The following is a 23,556-nucleotide window of genomic DNA, read 5'->3' on the forward strand; positions in this document are numbered from 1 at the left end:
AATTCTAGTCCAGAAAACATATTTATCCCGTTTTATACATATATATGTGTTTGAAATTAAAAACATTTGAAATGCAAATATTTAAATTTATATTTTTTTAAATTCTCGGAGGGGGCCATGGCCCCCATGGCCCCCTCCCTGGATCCGCCCTTGCCCCAGAGAAAAACCTAGTACCTTCTACTTGATTACATATACAGGTAAACTGTCAACTAAAGTAGCCAAACACATAAAAAAGAAAGGAATAGCAGCAGCTTTCAGGACAAATAACTTGAAGTAAATATAGAACAACAAGAGCCAAAAGAAAAGCACTTACACAGTGGTGTATTCAAACTTATATTTGGTGACTGCCCAAAAACTTACATCGGTCAAACTGACAGAAACTTTGACAAATGTATAATAGAACACAAAAGGGCTTTCAATAAAAGAAAATATATTGTATATACGCACTTCACCTTCTAGATCATAATAAAATTATTCTTTAATGACTAACTTCAAATGTATTATGTTTTCCATTTTTTGCGTTATTTTGCTGGTTATTGGCTCGCTCATCACTTTATACGTAATTTTATTTCCATTAGTTAGTTACCTATTTACTTTAGTATATTAAAGTCGGACGATAACTTTTAAGAAAAATTAGTCAAATGCAAAGCTAAATTTTCTAAAAACGTTAATAAATCTTCTTACAATAATCGAATAATTCTCAGAGGTTAAAAAGAGGAAAACAAAACAAAAGCCGAAATCGAGATAATTTCACTTAAGCTTGAATGGGACGGAATCCATTAATCACAACTTGTGCTGGAATGCATTTAGCATATCTCCATCGGCCATACTTCTTGCCTGATAATTGAAAACGGCCCATGAAGGCGTTTCACTAACACATTTTATAAAAAACAATTAAACGAGTATGCTTTAAATAACAATTAATCACGGACAGAGAAGATATAATAATTTAGCCGGTGATGCCGGTGATGCGTGAATCGTAAGGTTACTAGCCTTGAAATCTTGCAGTCTGTAAAAAATGATCGGAGGAATAACTGGATGATGCAATTAGAGGTAAGCGAGAAAATTGAGATATGTAATACGACAGTGGCGTATCATCTAAAAACTTCTTCTTCTTAACCCTTTCAGGCCTGAATTTTTTTTGAGTGAAAATGAAGTTTCCCTTTGAATAAATACGATATGCGGTATCTAAAAAAGGTGTAAAAAATGCAGAAAAAAAAATTAATTGTTTGAATCTGTCACAAATGACATGTCACGTTCGTGCGCTCTGGGCTTATGTTCTATGAATGTAGGATCGTAAGTGTATGGAAAAATTCATTTTTATTAAACGTAAAACACCATTAGGGCCAAATAAAAATTATTTTTATAATTGTTTAATATGCTATTACATACTAACTAAAGAGAACAAACATTGTTTGCTGAAATGTCATGTCTTTCCATTGCCTCTTTGCTGAAGAAGAGCTCGTTGAAGGAACAAGTTCTTCATCCAACACAGGTTTTTCATCTAATACAGTGTCTTTAATATCCTTGTCATCGGTGTTATTTTTAAACATCTGAACGTCAAAAGAAACATCATTTTCGCCATCTAAATCTTCTATTTCGGACTAGTTACCATCATTTAACACCTCTAGAGCCAAATCGTGGAAGAAAGGAACACCTGTAATAATTAGAAAAACTACTTTTATCATTAAAATATAGAAAAATTAATAAAAAGTCAAACCAATCAATATTTAGGGTCATTCCATTTCAAATCACTCAATTTTGGAGCAAAAAAGATTTTGGACCTCCGATTTGTCTGAAAATTGGTATATAGCTTCTGCGGGACGTACAAATAAGATATTTAAGGTCAAAAAATCTTCTTCTTCTTTTTTTCTCAAAATGTTATTTTATGCGATTTTACAGTGATTTGGTGTTTATTTATACAAATTTGCATTTTATATCGTAAAGTATCAATGAAAAACATAATATTTTAATAGGAGGGACTCAAAAATGTCATTATATGGCATTATAACAAGTTACTTTGATTCAAAACAAGCTTTTGATCCAATTTTATAGTGCAGAAAACGTTAAAATACCGTTTTTTACATTTTTCTCCATTCCCAAAATACATTATAATCGATTTGGCTGAAAATTTGCCCACAGATAGACAAAAGATAGGACTTTAAGTGGTGAGAAGGATTTGAATTATATTACAATACCAAAAAAGTTACATGCAATATTATTATAGTCAAAAATATAGACGTCTACTGTAAGTAAAATTTACTCAAAAATATCGACCTCACGACAAAAATTATTAAAAAGAAATTGTAATAATTGTAAATACGATTTATTTGGAACAATTTCAGTTCTTACCATTTTTGTCGAAAAGTTAAAAATGGCTGAGATATTGAGCCAAACAGGTTCTCCTTTAAAATCAAGATGGCCGCTAACGTAACGGAGGAATTCATTCGTGATTTTAAATTTAGGCTACTATTGACTCCCTTAAAGATCAGAAAAATAAAATTTTGGGCAGCTCGGCATTCAAGGTCAAATGCTATCCCGACTGGACTAATATATACTTTTGAGTCTGATATTACTGCATGTAACTTTTTTGGTATTGTAATATAATTCAAATCCTTCTAACCAATTAAAGTTCTATCTTTTGGATATCTGTGGGCAAATTTTCAGCCAACTCGATGATGATGTATTTTGGGAATGGAGGAAAATGTAAAAAACGGTATTTTAACGTATTTTACACTACAAAATTTGATCAAAAACTTGTTTTGATTCAAAATAACTTGTTATAATGCCATATAATGACATTTTTGAGTCCTTTCTATTAAAATATTATGTTTTTCATTGATACTTTACGACAGAAAATGCAAATTTGTTTAAATAAACACCAAATCACTGTAAAATTGCATAAAATCACATTTTGAGAAAAAAAGAAGAAGAAGATTTTTTGACCTTAAATATCTTATTTTTACGTCCCGCAGAAGCTATATACCAATTTTCAGACAAATCGGAGATTCAAAATTTTTTGCCTGAGTGATTTGACATGGAATGTACCTTTAGTATTTTAATTTCCTGCTATTGAAAATTGAATGTGTGACGGCAACTCACTATCGTGATATTCAAATTTTACGCGACAAGATCTCTACAAACAAACCAATAATTTCTTAAATCTTTTTTATTATCTTGAAGTTAAAACTTTATCTATATCACAACCCCGTTACAATAACATAAACACTTATAAAAAACAATATATCTTTTACTTACCTTTATCGGTTTTGTCGTCAAAATACACAGCCTTCTTTAGAGGGTATTCTATTGCAAACTAAGCGCGAATTAAATAATTTCAGTTATTCTAATAATACACGATAGACACAACATATTGATATCATCTTTCCTAGTAAAAATATGTTTATTTTGATATTGGTACCCACATAAACATGAGCTCACGATCGTGTCAGCCGGTCACGAAAGGGTTAGGCGGCGTACATTTCTACGTAGGCGTCCACCGTATGTTGACTTGTCAGGTGAGATGTTACGTAGTCACGATTAAATGACTCTGTTTTTAGCGGCATTGCGAAGCATTCCATAGCTGTGGATTCCTATCTATTGGCGAATATTACACAACCATGACATCTAATTACGTCCTAGCCGTAGCCCATTCGCTGCCTATTTTGTGCCATCCCGAAGAGGATGGAACTCGTCTAGGAGCCATTCTGTTAAACGGCACCTGGCTTAAGTAACCATATCACTGACTGGCGAGTTAATGCCACCTGACTGAAGTAACCGTATTATGCGCTAGTGCGTGATCGGCAGCGAATGTGCTAGACCAAAACCAGACCCACAACGCACAAAAAGATCCAAAAACTGCATCTACAAATACCCTGTCAACGAGACAACTTCTACCTATAAGAAACTGTAAGCCCACTATGCTTCAGGATTAACGAGCATGAAACAAACATCAAGAACAGAGACTTTGAGAAATTCTAGATATGCAAATATGCATGGGACCAGGAGCACAGAGTACAATTGAAAGACGCATGAATAATCATGAAAGAAACAGACATGAAAAAGGGAAAAGTAAAAGAAGCAGCTCTCATCCGACTCTTCTTCTTCTTCTTCTTCTTCTTCTTCTTCTTCTTCTTCTTCTTCTTCTTTTTCTTCTTCTTCTTCTTTTTCTTCTTCTTCTTTTTTCTTCTTTTTCTTCTTCTTGCCACCTTGCATCTCCGTCGTATATCTGCATTTCTAGCTCTATCCTACAGTGTCTTACCATCGAGTTTTCGCAGTGTTTTCATCTCTGCTCTTTGTAGCATTATTTTTGTCATTATTGGTCTTGTGGTATTATAATATCACCCTGTACAAAGGATGTTTTATTGAAAGTCAATTGTCTGCCCTTGACCAAGGCCGACGCGTGAGGTTGCAAAGTTCATTCTAATATATAAGTAAACGCCCGATGCTATGATACCATTATTATTGTTATGATTATTGTAATAGTTAGCAGTAACCACGTTTAAGATAGGTCGTGATTATAAACAAGTTATTATGATTTAGTCATCGATATGTTAAACCAAAAATATATGTATTTGAATAGAAATAAGAGTTTTAATTAATTGGGACCAGAAGGCAGTAACAACACGCTTACTTGCGACATGGCGTTCCTGTAAATTAGTTGGAGAATATTCTGAAGATGGGAACTAATGATTGGAAACACCGACGGCGGAAAATGGACCAGACCAGGACCCAAGAACCGGACCCAGTGGAAAAAGACACAAGTGATAAAATGTAAGTAAGAAATTTAGTCTATCTTTATTGAAAATGCTTCCCTCGTTTTTTATTTATACATATTATTATTGAACATTGAATAATTATCTTTGGTGATTTGTGAATAATTTATGAACTATCGATTTTTTTTTAAGAATATCTATGAATTTTGAAATATGAAATGATTTTTGAATTGAATATTTTTATAGAAGTTTATTATATATGCTATTCATGAATTTTTATTGAATTTTGAATTGTTATTGAATTTATTTGAAAAATCTCTATCCGATTTCGATTTTTTAGTACGGTTATTTTTGAATATTTTATGGAATATCGAATTTTTTCCAAAAATTTCTATCGAAGTTTGAGATATAAACTTATTTTGAATATTTTTATCTAACTTTTGCATATGCTATGTTTTTTATTGAATTTTTGTCGAATATGTATACTATTATTGAATTTTTATTAGCCAGTTGTTTTTATTATTGATATTTATTGACTATATAGATACATTTTCATCGATTTTGTGTTAAATTTTGTATGATATGAACCTGAATGAATAATTTTGTGTGATAAATGATATATAAATGATTTTTTTTAATGAATAATGATTAGTGATGACATACGTTGATATAAGAGCTTAAGATAAACATTGCTATAAGCAAGAGATATACTTATAACGAACCGACCCGATGAGTCGAGATAAGGAATTTGGAGAAGAACTAACAATATTATAAGCTAAATATTATGAGGCAACTAGAGACAATAAGAAACCCACTGCTCTTGTCAAATTAGGAAGGTACTAAGTGAATTATAGAAGCTCGAAAGCTTATTAGAGACCCACTCTGTGTTTTGAAGGGTACCTATTTTATTCATGATTATTCGTGAATAAACAACGGCCTCAAAGCAAGGGATTGAGGTTGTGAAATTTTTAAAAGAATTTGATCTAGCCAACGATGTTATACCCGCTTCTATTAAGGTAGATTGTCGAGGTTTCGTGGTTAGTATTGAGTATCATGATTGTTATATGGAATATGTAGAAGAATTGGAACTTTTCTCTCGAGTAAAGCCACTTTGATTAGTCGAACGTAGGCATTGAGGGATAAGTAAAGGAAGTGATTATTATTATGTTATATTATGAAAGGATATATTGATGATTAAATGAAAAATGATTGTTATATTAATATGAACTATGTACACTGTAGAAGTGCTATTATATGAAGAAAAATGAAGAAATATATAGTTGTAGTACCAAACAAGAAGAAGAGAGAGAAAAAAGAGAATTTTATTAAAATATGTGGGAAAATGAAAGAAGAAACAAAAAATTTGTCAGCAATGTCAAAATAAACAAGCAGAATTAAGAATAATATCAAATAAGTAGCTAATCATTGAGTTTTGTCTAAGAATTAAAGTTGTAATTTTTTTTTCTCTAAAGTAATGTAAATTATAAATAACTTATTTTTAAATGTATATAATGAATTCAGGTTAAATTTTCGCGGAAAATGGAAGTGTTTGAATTAAGGATAGACAATATCTTACAGTGTTAGTTACCTTAGTGTTAGTATTAGAAAAAAGAACCCTAAAAGAAATTTTCTTTAAACTTAATATGATGAGAGACATTTATTAATATTTATTCTAGCAAGAGACATTATTTTTTTTTATTATTAAGAAGGGACGAATAGTAATTAATCAAAAGACTGAAATAGGAATTAATAAAGTAACTTTAAATTTTTACTAAGAAGGTTAGGTAATATTAAGTTCAGTTAAATTTGGAAATATTATTAGGTAGATTTAAAATATATAATTATTATTCACTGCTTATATGACGTAAATTAGTGTAGTACACTAAAAAGACTAGGTTAAAAATTAGGATAAGTTTTATTCATTGTTTTACGAAAGTGAATTAGTAAACGAAAAAAATTACTAAAAGACACGAAGGAATAGTACGTGATTTAGTGACAATTACTTATAAACAATTATTTGTAGTTTTTATAAAATACTAGTTTAGTATAGGGACAATATGGACTTCTGTTTATAATAGGATTTTTGTTAAGTGTCTTATAGCGGCCGATATAGGACCTTAACTATTAAGTAATATAAGGTCTATCTCCTAAAAGGCGATGATGGACAATCAATCTCATTTTAAAAATATGTAATTTTAACAAAACGGGGAGGTGTGGTATTATAATATCACCCTGTACAAAAGATGTTTTATTGAAAGTAAATTGTCCGCCCTTGACCAAGGCCGACGCGTGAGGTTGTAAAGTTCATTTTAATATATAAGTAAACGCCCGATGATATGATACCATTATTATTGTTATGATTATTGTAATAGTTAGCAGTAACCACGTTTAAGATAGGTCGTGATTATAAACAAGTTATTATGATTTAGTCATCGATATGGTAAACCAAAAATATATGTATTTGAATAGAAATAAGAGTTTTAATTAATTGGGACCAGAAGGCAGTAACAACACGCTTATTTGCGACAGTCTGATGACTGTTTTGTAAATTCTGCCCTTCACTTCTTTTCTGATGTTTTTATTTCTCCATATTGTTTCATTCAGGCAACCTTTTTTTTGATTGAGGTGGAACGCTCTTAGCAGACTTGGGAAGGTGTCCCTAGTACTGTTGGACTCGGACAGGAGAGGAGAACACGCTGGGCCCCACAGACCAGAGTATGGTTCATGCGTCCCGCGTGCCCCCCATAACCAGCCGCCTACCAACTAAAACCACCCCCTCTTCCGACCCGGAACATCCCTGGACGTGTTCATTAGTGAACGATACATAAGGATAAACATTCCCTCTTTGTGAAGAGAGAGAAATCAACTCAACCACCCACATGCTTGTGGTATAGTCATATGGTGCCTTGAGGTATACCTTTTAAATTTCACCCATCGCCAGGGTTTAATAAATAATATGCCAATGTAAAACCTTTGGTCGGCATTTTAAGTGTTTTCACCTATGTATTTTTGGTGGCTTAGCATGTAGAGCTTGCTTAGAACACTGATGATACTCTCTTTAAAGCGAAAACGTTCTGTATTTTAATGTAGCCCTTTATTGGGGTTTTCAAACTAATATACATTTTACGCAGAAGATCTTTTTCTTCAATTTTTGTAATTAATGGTATACAGCCAGCTACAGGAAAATTTTTCCTTATGGATTTCTATAAAATTCTTTCAGTGCCTTTATAAAGATACATTTTGCTGGATTCTTTCTAGTACTTGGCATAGTCTATTAACGGATATCGTGTCGTATTCCTTCGTTAGAACTACCATAAGTACATACTACCGTTGGGTTCCTGACAGCCTTTTTTTCTATTACTTATACATACTCTTATACAAATAACAGGAAATGTTGTATGTATACCTAACTTAAGTAATAGAAAAAGGCGTTTAAGAGCCAAAGAGTTGCATTTACTTATGGTAGAACTAACGAAGGAATACGACACAATATCCATTAATAGACTATGGGAAGTACTAGAAAAAAACAGCATAAATATGTCTTCATACAGGCACTGAAAGAACTTCAAGTAAACTCTTCTTCTTCTTCTTCTTCTTCTTCTTCTTCTTCTTCGTCTCCTTCTTCTTCTTCTTCTTCTTCTTCTTCCTCTTTTTGTATAGACATGCCTCTGTCTGTTTTTTGAATGTGCCTCTAGTAAGTTGTCGTTCCATCGTTTTCGTGGTCTTTCCACTGATCGTCTTCCTATTGCGGAACCGTCTCTCGCTGTTCTTACTACTATATTTCTTGTTATTCGGCTTATGTGGTCATTCCATTATATTCTTCTGTTTCTTACCCAGTTATTAATGTTATACACCTTGCATCTACGTCGTATATCTGTACTTCTAGCTCTGTCCCATAGAGTCTTACCATCGATTTTTCGAAGGGTTTTAATCTCTGCTGTTTCGAGCAATCTTTTTGTCCTCTCTGTGTCGGGTCGTGTTTCTGCCGCGTATTTAATTATTGGTCTGATGACTGTTTTGTAAATTCTGCCTTTCATTTTTTTTTTCGATATTTCTATTTCTTTATATTGTGCCATTCAGGCAACCTGTGGCCCTGTTTGCTCTTTTCACTTGATCTTCCACTTCTGTTTCGAGCCTTCCGTAGCTAGATAGTGATATGCCTAAGTATTTAAACTCCATCACTTGTTCTATTATCTGACCTTCTAGCTCCAATTTACATCTTATTGGATCTGCTATTTTAACCATGCATTTTGTCTTCTGTGAGGAAATTAACATATTAAATTTTCTGGCGATTATGTTGAATTGGTGCCTCATACGTTATAAATCATCTCATCTTAATTATACTCGACATCTGAAATTAAAATTGGAAACAGAATATCAAAAAATATCATTATATTGCATGAAATACATATTATATAAAATAAAGTTTATAAAAATATTGAAGAGCTCCGCCACTGAACTCTAAATTCAGATCGGAAGCCTTCTCAGTAACAATAATTTACACTGGTAAAAAATAAGAGTTACACCAGATATTCGGGTCAATGTCAATGTAATTGGCAGCGGAGACAACGCCCCGAACACACCGAAAGCAAAAGCAATTTCTTTTCTTCTTCTTTTTCTCTTCGTGTACAGATCTCTCGCGAGATTTAACTTATTCAAGTTGAGCTTTTAGGAACGACTGATGGTTCTTTAACTTCTTTAATTGCAATAAAGCGTTACGAGTATTTGTCAGTTTTAAGACTGAAAACTTTTGCCGTATTTCATTTTAGCATCATTTGTGTTGCAGTGGCTTAACTTGTCTGTGTTTCCTTTCAAGATTCTTTGCAAACCCTTTTTTACTTGGCTCTTTGTTAGCTCTTTTAGTAAATAAGGCTCTCTAAAAACTTAAAGAAGATAAATGGGGGTTATAAATATTCTAAATAAAAAGTCGACAAACTGTTTTTGCTTAATTTGTTATTGAGGGTTATATAAAATGCAGAATAGCAACTCTTTAAATAAAATTGTTGTATCTTTTTTGTTAGCCGGCAAAATCATGATTTTTGAAGGACAGTGTCCACTGTACAAGTTTAAATGAAGGACTTTTTTAATTAGCCACGATCGAATGTTTTTACTTCTTCTACTACTTCTTCTTCTTGTGTAGACATGACCCTGCCTGTTTTTCAATGTATCTCCAGTAAATTGTCATTGCTTCATTTCCTTCGTCTTTCCATTGATTGTCTTCCTAGTGGTCCTTATTACTCTTCTGTTATCATTCGACTTGTGTGATTCCATTCTACTCTTCTGTTTCTTACCCAGTCATTGATGTTGTCCACCTTGCATCTCTCTGTGACAGGTCGTGTTTCTGTCGTCGCGTATTTCATTATGGGTCTGATAACTATTTAATAAGTTCTGCCTTTCATTTTTTTTCCACATATTTTTATTTCTGCATATATTATTTCATTCAGGGAACCTGCGCCTCTATTTTCCTAGATATTTAAACTCCACGTTTTGTTCTATTATCTGACCCTTAAACCCTATAATCATGCATTTTGTCATTTTTTGGGGAAATTAACACCCTAAATTTTCTGGCGGATAGGTATATTTAATTTGTGCAGCATACGTTATAAATCGTCTTCATTTTAAGGGCATGGGCGCAAATATTTTACGGCTATTCCCACTTTTTCAGTCTTTACACGGCAAATTACGTTTAGTAAAATTCTCACTAGTATGGATATGTAAACATTACTTGACAAATGTCATCATTAACTTTAAAGAGATGGCTATTAAATGTTCTTGGATAACTGTTACTTGTATAATTGCATCATTAATTCAGTCAATTAATATGATAATTTTTTCACTAACTATGTATTCAGTGATTGTAATAATTTATATACTGTACAACAATAAATAATACTCAATGTAGAAAAGAGGAAAAGTGATAAAGTGATTTTTTGATACCTAATATATTGTTGCTATGGAACGCTTACAATTTTGAACATCTTTAACAACAAAATACTTGGATCACAGAATATATCCTGCTGTATTTTCTGCTTAGATCTTTCATAAATAATAAACAATAGATTACTTTTTATAAAGTTCACGTTTTAAATCAATTATTTATCAAATACACTATCAATATTATTTAATCAACAACTCAAAATATTCCCGATGCATTGTCAAATATTTAAAATTGTCACTGTCTTGTCACCATATTTTATATGACTCAGTGCGTTGTATTACAAAGATAGCGAATGTTCGATTTGGAAAATATCACCACTGACATGGTGTCAATTTTTTTCGAATCCTAAAAAAACTAATAAATATTTTTAAAAAATTTAAACGCGGAATGAAAGACTAAATTATTGTCGAGGGCGCAAAGTCCCTTAGAATAAATAAAAAAATTGTTTTGAATGAGATATTTGAAATTAAAAATCACACTACATTTTCTTAGGTTTTCACCCCTGTAACTTATTAAAATAAACATTACAGAAGTTTTCAGGGACTTTCGGCCCTCGGTAAGAACGTAGTCTTTCATTCTGCGTTTAAATTTTTCAAAAATACTTATTAGTTTTCTCAGGATTCGAAAAAAATTAATCCCATTTAAATAGCATTGGAGCCGAATCTACGTACCCATCCCCTTAAAAACGATTATTACTATACGTCGTTTTCACACCAGATTATTTTAAGTTGTTTTTCTCCCATTTGGTATCCTTTTTTAGTTCTTACTTTTTTTTATTATTTCATCCATAATCAGATTGAACAATAAAGAACTCAGGGAATCCTCCGGTCTTATGTCATTGCCAGCTTCAATTGAGTCAGTTAGTTTATCTTCTACTTTTACTTTTATTGTGTTGTTCTGATAGATATTTTTGATCCATGTAATTATTGGCAGAGGAAAATCTAAATTGGCTTGTCTTTTCCGTGCTCTGTAACACTGTGACCGATATGGTGACTATCTTCGGGACAAAATATGTCGATATGAAGCGTCCAGTTGAAGGGTGTTACTTGAGTGGTTTCAACAATTCACTCTTCAGAGTTGCGGAGAATAAAATTCTAATAGCCAGTATTTAACGTTTAATCCCATTACAAATTTTGAATCGGTGGGAAGCTAAAGAAAGTAATTTAAGGTTGTATTATAATATTGAGAAAAAATCTCACATTTTATCCTTTTCCGTGATAAATTGATGCAAAATTTTGCAACATCGCTTTCTACTCGTAAGTGCCTCCAGGAAGATCATAGAAATACGTGGACATTTTTTTATATATATTTTTTTTGTGGAATTTATGGCTTTGGTGAGAACCAATTAGCTTTAAAATTGTTAGAAATAGGTATTTTTAACATAACAAGTAAATAAAAATATTATAAAATAGAAATTTGTTTTAAATTCGTATTTAAATTTGTATTGTGAGATTTTTCTCTACGCGAGACTACCGACGTGGCAGAAATGAGCGCGACTGCTCCCGGGTTAATATTATTCCTTCTAAGAAAAAACTTCTAAGTTGTATTAATAAATAAAATTGATCAATTATATTTTGATAATTTCTTTTTCTTTTCCTATAGTCTTCATTGTCTAAGGAAAAAAGAACGAGTAATGACCGAAAAATCGCCCTAGCCATTACAACATTTCTTCCAATGAAAACTTTTAACGATTATCCTTGTAATGCGTCCTTTGGGAACAATTGTCATTAACAAAATCCGCTGCAAAATCTGTTAATTCCTCTCGCTAACAGGGAAAGATTTTCCCGGATCATTTATATACAAAAGTAAGAACGAAGTCATCAATTTTCTTTGATGGTTATGTAATAGGTGGGGTGGCATCGATAAGCAGAAAGGTATTTTAGACATTTAAAGTTTACGAATTTTTCAAATTGAAGAGATGTTAAAGAAAAGGAAAACATTTGTTAAAGATAGTTTACTATAACATGACAGATTTGAACCACTGATTTTTAGAAAAAAGCAAAAACACGTCAAATAATACTTGAAAAGTTGAGATATTATGTCACATTTAAGCTTGCCGGGAAAGGCACGCTCTCACCCCCCGTATCTTCCCTTAATTTTTTTAAATTACTTGCACCTTCTTTAATTTTACATTTTTTGGATTCTCCTCTTCGTACTGATTTCAAAAATGTATAAGACATGATGTTTAAAGTGATTAGTTTGTGCGAAAAATAAATGCCAAAGCAAGAAAATTGGATTTTTTTCTATGTAATTATGTTTATTTACAATCTACATCATTAAAAGTAAATCATCATTAAGTAAATTTGTTCTATGTTTTTGGGCATGAAGAAGAGACTTCGAATGATGTCACATCTTATTCTATTTATGTTTAAGTTTTAAAAGAGGTCTTGAGGCCAGGTTGTATCTAGTCTCCTTGTCTGCCACATGGAATAATTCCCTTACTAACTAATTTTCATGGTGAATGGTTCGCTTATTTTGTGACTCTGTGGCTCGATGGATTTCTTCTCTGTTGAAAGGTATATTTAAGTCTTCGTGAAGTGTTTGATTACTTACGTACCATGGTGCATCCACTATTGATCTTAGAACTTTAGATTGAAATCTTTGGATGATATTCAGTGATGTTGACTTTGCACAGCCCCAGAGGTGTACCAAATAGGTTTGAGTATTGCTTTGTACAGAAGAGTTTTGTTTTGGATGTTGAGTTTTGATCTGCTCCCAAGGAGCCAATACATTTGCCGGAATTTCAAGTCTAGTTGTCTTCTTTTGGTCAGAATATGTTTCTTTCAAGTAAGACGTTGCTCAAGATGGAGGCCAAGGTCTGTTACTCTTGGTGTTCGTACATTTTCCATTCTTACAGGGGGCATGTGTTGTGGCGGTTGGTAAACGTTATTTAAGATGATTTTGTTTTGTTTATTTTTGTTCGCCATTTTGTGTACCATTCACTGAGTATGTCCAGATGGTGTTGCAGGTCTTGTGAGGCTTGTATGGGATCTTCATTTACAGCTATTATTGCTACGTTATCAGCAAAGGAAGCGATCGTAGTATTATGAGACTCTGGTATATCGGCTGTGTAGAGTGAGAAAGTGAGTGTACCCGAGAACATTACCTTGCGGAACTACGGAGTTAATAGGACAGAGGCTAGATTGTTGGTCTTTGAATTTTACAGAGAAATATCTATTTGATAAGTAGGATTTGATTAGGAGGAAATAGATACTAGATAGTGCTAATTTTACTTTGTAAAGCAGACCTCTGTGCCAAACTTTATCAAACGCTTGTGAGATATCTAGGAATACAGCGTTGCAGTATTTCCTTTCTTCGAGAGTTTTTGATATTTCATTTACTATTCGATGGAATTGTTGTGTAGTAGAGTGATTTTCCCGAAAACCAAACTGATGTTCTGGTAGTAATGTTAGAAATTCATGATCTGCGTATATTCTTTGTAGCAGCAATCTTTCAAAAACTTTGCCAACGATTAAGAGTAGGCTGATGGGTCGATAAGATGTTACTTCATTGGGCGCTTTGCCTGACTTAAGGATCATTATGATTTCTGTAAATTTTCATATTTTTGGAAAGTATGATAAGCTTAGCATGCGATTAAATATTACTGTTAGCATAATAATGGCCTTACGAGAAAGGTTTTTTTGGTACTAGTGCCGAGATTAAGTCATAACCTGGAGTCTTTCGTGAGTTGAGTTTGGTTATTTCTTTCTTGACTTCTATAGGAGTAAAACTTTTGATTGGAAGGGACATTTGACATGCTGCGCTAATAAGTTCTTCCACTTCTTCATCAGGGTCTGGTGGCTCGGTTTGAAATACACTCGTAAGATGTTCAGCAAAGACGTCCGCTTTTTCTTTGTTGGAACGAGCTCATTTACCATTTGGTTTATGGAGGTGAGGAATAGTTGTGTATGGTTTTTTGAGCTTCTTAGTCGTCTTCCATAGCATCTTGTCATTTGCTGTAAGGTTTGTAATGTAATGTTCGAAGGTGTCGTTGTTTGCAGCTTTGATGGCTACTCCAAGTTGTCTACGTAGTCTATTGTATATATGTTGATCTATGTTGTTTCTAGATCTTTGCCAGTTTCTTCTCGCACGACGTTTTTCAGCAATGAGAAAATTGGATTGAAAAAAATTATTTTTTAAAAAATTTTATTACATACAAACACTTAGAATAAATATTTCACTACCAAAATTTTTTGGTAGTGGAATGTTCATTACAAATGTTATAAAATTGTTACAAAAATAATGTTTCTTCAATCCAGTTTTCTTGCTTTTGTATTTATTCTTCTCATAAACTAATCACTTTAAGCATCAAGTGTTATACACTTTTGAAATTAGCACAAAGATTATAATTCAACTATAAGATAAAAAAAGGTGGATATAATTTAAAAGAATTAAGGGATGAAGCGGGAGGTGATAGGGTGCCTTTACCGGCAAGTTTAAATGTGGCATAATGTCTCATCTTTCAAGAATTATTTGAGCTTTTATTTCTGTACCTAAAATTTTGCCCAACTATATTTAGTTTTAAATTAAATCATAATGTTAATCTTAGGCAGTAATATCTCCTAACTCTAACATTACCTGACAAAAGTGAATAAACTTAGCAAATAGACAAACATTGCATCAGCTGAGATACCTGAATATTTTAGCCTACCTTTTACACATCAAAGTGACTCGTTTAACAACGTTAGATAGAGCATAATATCTGCTAACCCACCCCTAACGAGACCGGCGTTAACGTTTCAACCCTAGAAATGAGTTAGACTAAAACGAATTCCGTGTAATTCGGCACATGGAAAAGTGCCTACTTCACAAACGTCGCGTCTGCAGGAGCTATTTGAGCCTGCCGAGTTTCTTTTGTTTTTGTTTAAGAGATAACGTAATTTAAGAAGTTCGCAGGAAAAGTTTCCAATAACACTAGCTACATAACTATTCTAAAAATATAGTTAATTTTCGACTAAAAAGATTAAATGACAGAAGGATTTATCGTAAGACAAAAACTCCAACTACTACTAAACAATGCAAGCAGTTTTTGTAATAAATATTCACGAAAGATAATTATAAAAAAGCTGAAAATGTGAGCATTATCATAACGAAAACTTTGTTTATTTACGTATTTTAATTCATAATATGGAAAACTGCTATTATGAAAAGTAGTTTAGAATTAATAATTATGTTTTAATGTGCAATTATATCATTCTAATTTAAATGTTATGAACTATAAAGGTAGTTTACTCTTGATCGAAATTCATATTTTTTATATACCTCGTATAAAATTAATAAAATTTTATATATGATGGTTGCATCATAAATCTTAGAACATGAAGAGCTTTTTATGAAGAATAACTTTTCTTCGTCAAATTAAAAATAAAAGAGTTATAAATGAAAATGTTGTTGGTATCCATAATTTGAGAAAAATCTTCAAATATTTTTTTCCATTAGAAGGATGTAATTGCACATATCAGACCATAATTTTTTATACCAAACAATATTATTTCATATACTGTGTTCATATTTCATATACTGTATAATTGGGCAAAAAAAATGATTACTAATTAGTTAATAAATACTAAATAATTAGTAATTTTACCAATTTTTATCAAAATTTGCAAAAAACAAAAAAATTACCAACTAAAATCACTAGCCAGTTGTGTCGAGTTTAGCGGTTTAGCGAACCGACCGACTATATTTTAATTTCATAGCAAATGGAACAGTCCATTTATCATAAAGGGGAGGCCGTATACTCGTATAAACCTTTTTAAAGCTGTTAATAAATTATTGCTTTTAAAATATACTTAAATTGTATTTTTGAACATCTTATTTATTTTATATAATAATTAAATTCACTAACAAATAATAATATAATAATAATAATAATAACTCAGGTTTTAGCATTAAAAGCAATAATACTGTGGTAGCGAAGCTCAATCATCTGTTGTATATGGATGATTTGAAATTAATGGCTTCCACTCGAGAACACCTAGAAGAGATGCTAAAAACTGTAGAAACATTTTCTAATGATATTAGTATGCAGTTCGGTCTAGACAAGTGCCGTGTTTTGAATATAGTCAGAGGAAAGGTACAGCCCGGTGGATTCGATATGCAAAATGGCCAGAACATCGAGGCCATGGACGACAACGATATGTACAAATATCTTGGAGTAAAGCAGGCGCGGAAAATTGACCATAAGCAAATGAAAACTGAGATAACTACTGAGTTTATAAGAAGGGTAAAACAGCTGCTTCGTTCACAGCTTAACAGTAAAAATTTGTTTAAGGCACTAAACACCTACGCTTGTTCCGCGCTTAGCTATTCATTTGGTATTGTTAAGTGGACAAAAACGGATATAGAAAATCTTCAGCGAAAAGTACGAACACACCTCACAAAGGCACAAAAACACCACCCTAAAAGTGCAGTAGAACGAACGACATTACCCCGGTATTTAGGAGGAAGAGGACTTATGGATATAGGTGAGCAATTAGATAAACAAATTGCTAATTTAAGAACTTATTTTCAGATGCAGGCTCAGACATCTACTCTACATCGCGCTATCTGCGCAGTAGATGACACAACACCGATCAAACTGAGGGAAGCAGAACTGCGCATAAACCACCTTACTAAGGACGAAAAAGTGCGCGCCTGGATGGGTAAACCTTTGCACGGGCGACATCCCAATGAGGTCAGCCAAGATTATTTCGACAATATAGCGTCGAACTACTGGTTGACATCAGGAAAGATGTTCCCTGAAACGGAGGGTTCATTACTGGCCATTCAGGATCAGGTTATACCAACCAGAAACTACCTGAAATATATCATAAAAGACCCTCAGGTTCAAAACGACAGATGCCGATATGGATGTCAAGCCCAAGAAACCATCCAACATCTTACAGGGGGCTGCCAGGCATTCGCTGCAACTGAATACAAGGAACGGCATGACGCAGTGGGAAAAATCCTTCATCAAGAGATAGCTATCAAGCTGGGACTTCTCCAAACGGACCATCTCCCGTATTATCAATACGTCCCTGAGAGTATGCTTGAGGATGGCAACTACAAGCTATACTGGGACCGCACTGTGCTCACAGACCAAACAGTGGCACATAATAGACCAGATCTCGTACTAGTTAATAAATTAACAAGACAAACAACACTAATTGATGTGGCGATACCTAACAACAATAATCTACGTAGTAAATTCACTGAAAAGATCGCCAAGTACAGAGATCTAGAAATTCAAATACGAAGGCAATGGAGAATGCAAAGTACCCAGACGATACCTATTGTTATATCTACTACTGGAGTCATTCCGAAGAACCTCCTCGAAAGCATAAAAAGGCTGGGTCTAAATGAACATCTTTACAAGACCATGCAGAAAGCTGTACTACTCGCAACGGCCAGATGTGTACGAAAATTTTTGGGAGATACACCTGCATACCAAGTCACCTAGGGCTCGATAACACGGAAATAGTCCCACCAGAGCTCAATCCTTTTGATACCGTAGGTATCTGGGATGAGTCAATTTTCCCCTTAGAGGGAGTGTGAGCCGTATGGCTAAATCTGGATAATAATATTAATGGAGTTTATTCGTAGAAAATAAATTATACATATAATAAACTCAGTTCCTCACTGAAGTTGCACGTACAACTTGTGCGTGAGGGTTCAATTTTGATTGTCTTAAACAACCCTAATTAATTTTAAAATTTACAAAAAGGAATCAAATAAAGTTTTTTTCGTTCATCTGTCTCGAAATTTGGGCTCCTCTTCTCACTAATTCAGTTAATATTACATGTTGTTTTTCGGACCTACGAAAATTTCTCATAAAATTCAAGAAATTCAAGAAATTATTGCAAAACGTTTTCTATGGGACTTCTCTGGTGGGACTTCGTTTTTTATGAGCATTGTCATTACTTTTTTAATGTGTTTTATCTATTTTTACAATAATTTTTACAAATTTAACACTTATAAGTGACATTTCAAAAAATTCATTTTTGACATTAAAAATGTTATTGATGTTTTATTAATACTTAATTTTTAATTTAGTTTGACATTCACGAAGTTTCAAACTCAAATGTAAATAACCTATGCTTTGCTTAACAAATAATCGAGTTTAAAAAACTAGCCTACTTAATAACAACGATATCAGCTGGACGTGTAGTATGTCGGCAGCAAATAAAACGATTGTGACGTCACATTTTAGACTTTTGAGGTCAATTATCACGAAGACGGTTAGAAATATCGTCATGCCGTTTTCAGATTTGGATTCAGAAGAAAAAACTACATAAGCATCCATCGATAAATCTGATCTGGGTATTGCAGGAGCGGCAACGCAATAACACACACACACTTTGCGACATTATAAACGAAATGTTTTCGTTGAAAAAAATTAAATATTTGATAATAACAAAGACAACAAATAAACAAACAAACATACATTTGGGGATTTACCAATAGAAAGGGTTGACAAATACAAGTACCTGGGAATCCGGATTTCAGACAGTAATGATTAAACAACAGAAATAAGGGCCAGGATAGAAATAGAAAAAAATGATTTCGTAAAAATGAAAACAGTTCTCTGCAATAAAGATTTTAGATCAGACCTGAGAGAAAGAGATCTGAGATGTTACGCGTTTTCAATACTCAAATATGGACTTGAAAGCCATAATGGACTTTTTCCATAAGAGTATTTTTTATTGAAGTCACTTCAGGATGTACCTTATTACTCTGGGCTAATTAGCAAAATTCATGGAAAAGTTATTTACCAGCAATTTTATTGCTGGAATCGAATTATAAGATCCTATATGTATATTAATAATATAGGTATGCAAAGTCCGCAGATAGTGTGCTACTTTTTTTATAAACAAAACGGCGCCGACAAATTGTTGGAATTCAACTTTATTATTTTTGTTAAGTGTTAGAATACACATGTGGGGTCTTTCTTCATGGGTGAGCCAATTCTCCGAATGCATTAGGGCGATAAACTCTTACCTAAGATTGCACATGTTACAAGGGATGTGAATGCCAGAGCTGTACGTTAGTGTTAGTTCTGCGTTCTATATTCAGTCTCGAAGTCTACGTTGTAGAAGACACATCTTAATTTCTTTGTTTGTATATTATTATAATTCGACTCGGTTATAAAATAAATAGTTTGTTTACTATTATTTGTACCTTTTATTATCTGCTATTTCTAATACAAATCGTATTTTTTTAAATTATTGCTCTATAACTCCGAAGATCTTAACTTTACAACAAAAACACTCAAATAAAAATTCACCGCAATTAAATTCTGCATAGAGATGTGTTTTTCACGATTTGCTCCGACGAAAATTTTCCCCAGAAAATGCGGGTTTTTCCAACAAAATCTTTAATTTTCAAATAAAGTTTTAGGTAAGTAATTATTAATCAATAATTAAATAACTTCATCAGTAACATCAAAGCTTTCTTGGTATAGATTGTAATTCCAGAAGCCGGTGAAAATTAAACGAATATTTTAGCAACAATTCAATTGTTAATTAACAATTTATGATCGCAATAATAACCAAAATAATCATGATACATTGATCAAACTTATAAAGATTATAAAGATGAGATGTAGGTCTGGATCCCGCGTATGAAAAAAAAATTGATTAATAGCAAGCTGAAAATTTGTTAATAGCTTAAGGGTGTCTAGTCGGATAAACTTTGATATATGGGAACACTGTAACAGGGACAGTTTTAATTGTGGAACAGGTTAAAAATTTGGAACGGTCAGACCACGAAAACGGCACATGTATTTTGTCCGACAGAACAGACCTAAACTCTCCGAGCAGAGATTAAACTCTCATGCAAAAATCAGACAGCTATTTATCACCTGTCATAATTCCTGTCATTTGACATATTCTACATGTTCCACTCATTAAAACGCCCATTTGGTGATAAATATCAGTCTGATTTTTGCATGAGAGTTTAATCTCTGTTTGGAGAGTTTAAGTCTGTTCTGTCGGACAAAATACATGTGCCGTTTTCGTGGTCTGACCGTTCCAAATTTTTAACCTGTTCCACAATTAAAACTTCCCCTGTTCCAGTGTTACCATATATCAAAGTTTGTCCGACTAGACACCCTTAAGCTATTAACAAATTTTCAGCTTGCTATTAATCAACTTTTTTTTCATACGCGGGATCCAGACCTATTGCTTATTTAATATTTTATCGACACAATATAAATTTTTCTTTTTTTTTGCATAATCTTTAAATTTTGAAAAAAAAATAGTTATAATACGTTGGTCTAATTAGTAAAGTACAAAGAAAGGTTATTTACCAGCAATTTTATTACTGGAACCGAATTATAAGATCCTGTATGCAAAGTCCGCAGATAGTGTGCTAATTTTTTTATAAACAAAATGGCGCCAACAAATCGTATTTTTTTCAATTATTGCTCTATAACTCCGAAGATTTTAAATTTACACCAAAAACACTCAAACAAAAATTCACCCCAATTTAATTCTACATAGAGGCATGTTTTTTCCGATTTGCTCCGACGAAAATTTTTCTCGGAAAATGTAGGTTTTCCCAACAAAATCTCGAATTTTCAAATAATTTTTTTGAGCCAGTAATTATTTATCAATAATTATATAGCTTGGTGAAATAAAAGCTTTCTTGGTATAGATTATAAATTCAGAAGCCGGTGAAAATGAAACGAATACTTAGCAACAATTCAATTGTTAATTAACAATTTACAGTCGCAATAACAACCAAAATAATCATGAGACATTGATCAAACTTAGAAAGATTATAAAGGTGTGATGCCTATTTAATATTTTGTCGACAAAATATAAATTTTTAATTTTTTTGCATAATCTTTAAATGTTTAAAAAAATTGTTATAAACAAATTAACATTTCTCAGAAATTGTTTATTATATTCTAATTTTAAAAAACTTAAAGTGCGTATTTCATAGGTTTAAAAATGAATGCTTTAAAAAAATTTTCCAACCATTTGCAAAAAAGTTATGAAACAGCTAAGTTAATATACGATTTCTCCGTTGTTTATAATTTGTTTTAATTGTTTCAAAGCTTAAAAGTGAGTCTATGGTACAATCTAATTACTCACAAAGAATGTCAAAAATTAGTGCAATGGTTATATTTTAATCAAAGATTAAAAATACTTTTTTTTGTAATTTTTAGCGCAAAAGTAGGCCTGATACAGAGTCGGAGCTAAAATGTTCACTCGAAGCGACTGACACGCAGCATACATTATTTATTAAAAGTGTACGTCGCGCCGCCGCCGGTCGTCGCTCCGACTGAAAATTTTAGCTACAGTACTGTATTATTCTACTTTCGCGCGTGTAAATTACAAAAAAATATATTGATACTCTTTAATTAAAATATAACCATTAAACTTATAATTGATATTTTTTTGTAAATAATTAGCTTGTACTTTAAACTCACTTCTACGCTTTGAAAGAATTAAAAAAAATTATAAACACCGTAGTAATCGTATGTTTATTTGCTGTTTCATAACTTTTTTGCAAATGGTTGCAAAAAAGTTTTAAAGCATTGATTTTCAAGATATTTGAAATGCGCATTTTAGCTCTTTTTTAAAATTATAATATAATAAAAACTTTCTGAGAAACGTTAATTTGTTTATAACTATTTTTTTTTTAAACATTTAAAGATTATGCAAAAAAATAAAAAATTTATATTTTGTCGACAAAATGTTAATAGGCATCGCATCTTTATAAGATTTCAAAGTTTAATCAGTGTATCATAATTATTTTGGCTATTATTGCGACTATAAATTATTAATTAACAATTGAATTGTGGTTAAAATATTCGTTTAATTTTCACCAACTTCTGGAACTATAATCTAAGCCAAGAAGGCTTTTAAGTCACCAAATTATTTAATTATTGGTAGATAATTACTTATCTAAAACTTTATTTGAAAATTAAAGATTTTGTTGGGAAAAGCATTTTCCAAAGAAAATTTTTGTCCGAGCAGATAGGGAAAACACGTCTCTATGCAGAATTTAATCACGGTGAATTTTTATTTGAGTGTTTTTGTTGTAAAGTTAAAATCTTCGGAGTTATAGAGCAATAATTGAAAAAAACACGATTTTCGTGCGCCATTTTGTTTATAAAAAAAGTAGCACACTATCTGAGGACTTTGCATACCAATATTATTAATATATAGGATCTTATAATTCGATTCCAGCAACAAAATTGCATAAATCCAGCATAAATCATTTAAAAAACTTCAATATGGCTTTCGCTGAATACGTTTATCCTTATTTGTTGTTTAGAAAATTGCAAAATAAGTCATAAATTTTGAGATTTTATATATGTTTAAAGCAATTTTAAAGCAATTGGTACAATAGTTTAAAAGATATTTAATTTATTTATCCCGAATTCATTTTTTGCAACACTCTAAGTCAGAAAATTATGAGGTTACAGTAATATTTCGGAGAGTTTATGAAAGAAGAACATTTATTCTATTAACATAATTAAATAAAAATGACAAAAACTAATTTTAAACAGTGTAAACTTGCAAAAACATGTCGACTTTTTGCTTATTTATAAACAACTAGAATACCTTTTTAACCGTTACCTGTAGAAAAATTATTTTTTTACATTTAGAAAGACTGAATTTTTATTCACATTTAGAAAGAAAAATAATTGTCCTAGGAAAATTAGGGACGAAGTCACCCCCCCACCCCCTTTTTTTAATTCACATGTTTTTGCAAAATAATTTTGCAATATTTAGAATTATTTTTTGTCATTTTATTTAATTGAGTTAATAGTGTAAATCTTCTTCTTTCATAAACTATCCAAAGTATTACTGTAGCTTCGTTATTTTCTGACTTATAGTGTTGCAAAAAAAATTTATTTGGGAAAAACAAATTAAACAACTTTTAAAAATTTGACCAATTGCTTTAAAA

At 32.0% G+C, this 23,556-nt stretch overlaps 1 protein-coding gene across 11 annotated transcripts in view; it reads left to right on the plus strand.

Moving 5' to 3' along the window:
• LOC114338023 (disks large 1 tumor suppressor protein) overlaps positions 1 to 23,556 on the plus strand; it is a 1,799,868-nt gene that overhangs the window by 418,689 nt on the left and 1,357,623 nt on the right. The window lies entirely within an intron of this gene.

This window comes from Diabrotica virgifera, chromosome 2 (genome assembly GCF_917563875.1).
Source record: "Diabrotica virgifera virgifera chromosome 2, PGI_DIABVI_V3a".
In the NCBI taxonomy this organism is placed as follows: Eukaryota; Metazoa; Arthropoda; class Insecta; order Coleoptera; family Chrysomelidae; genus Diabrotica; species Diabrotica virgifera.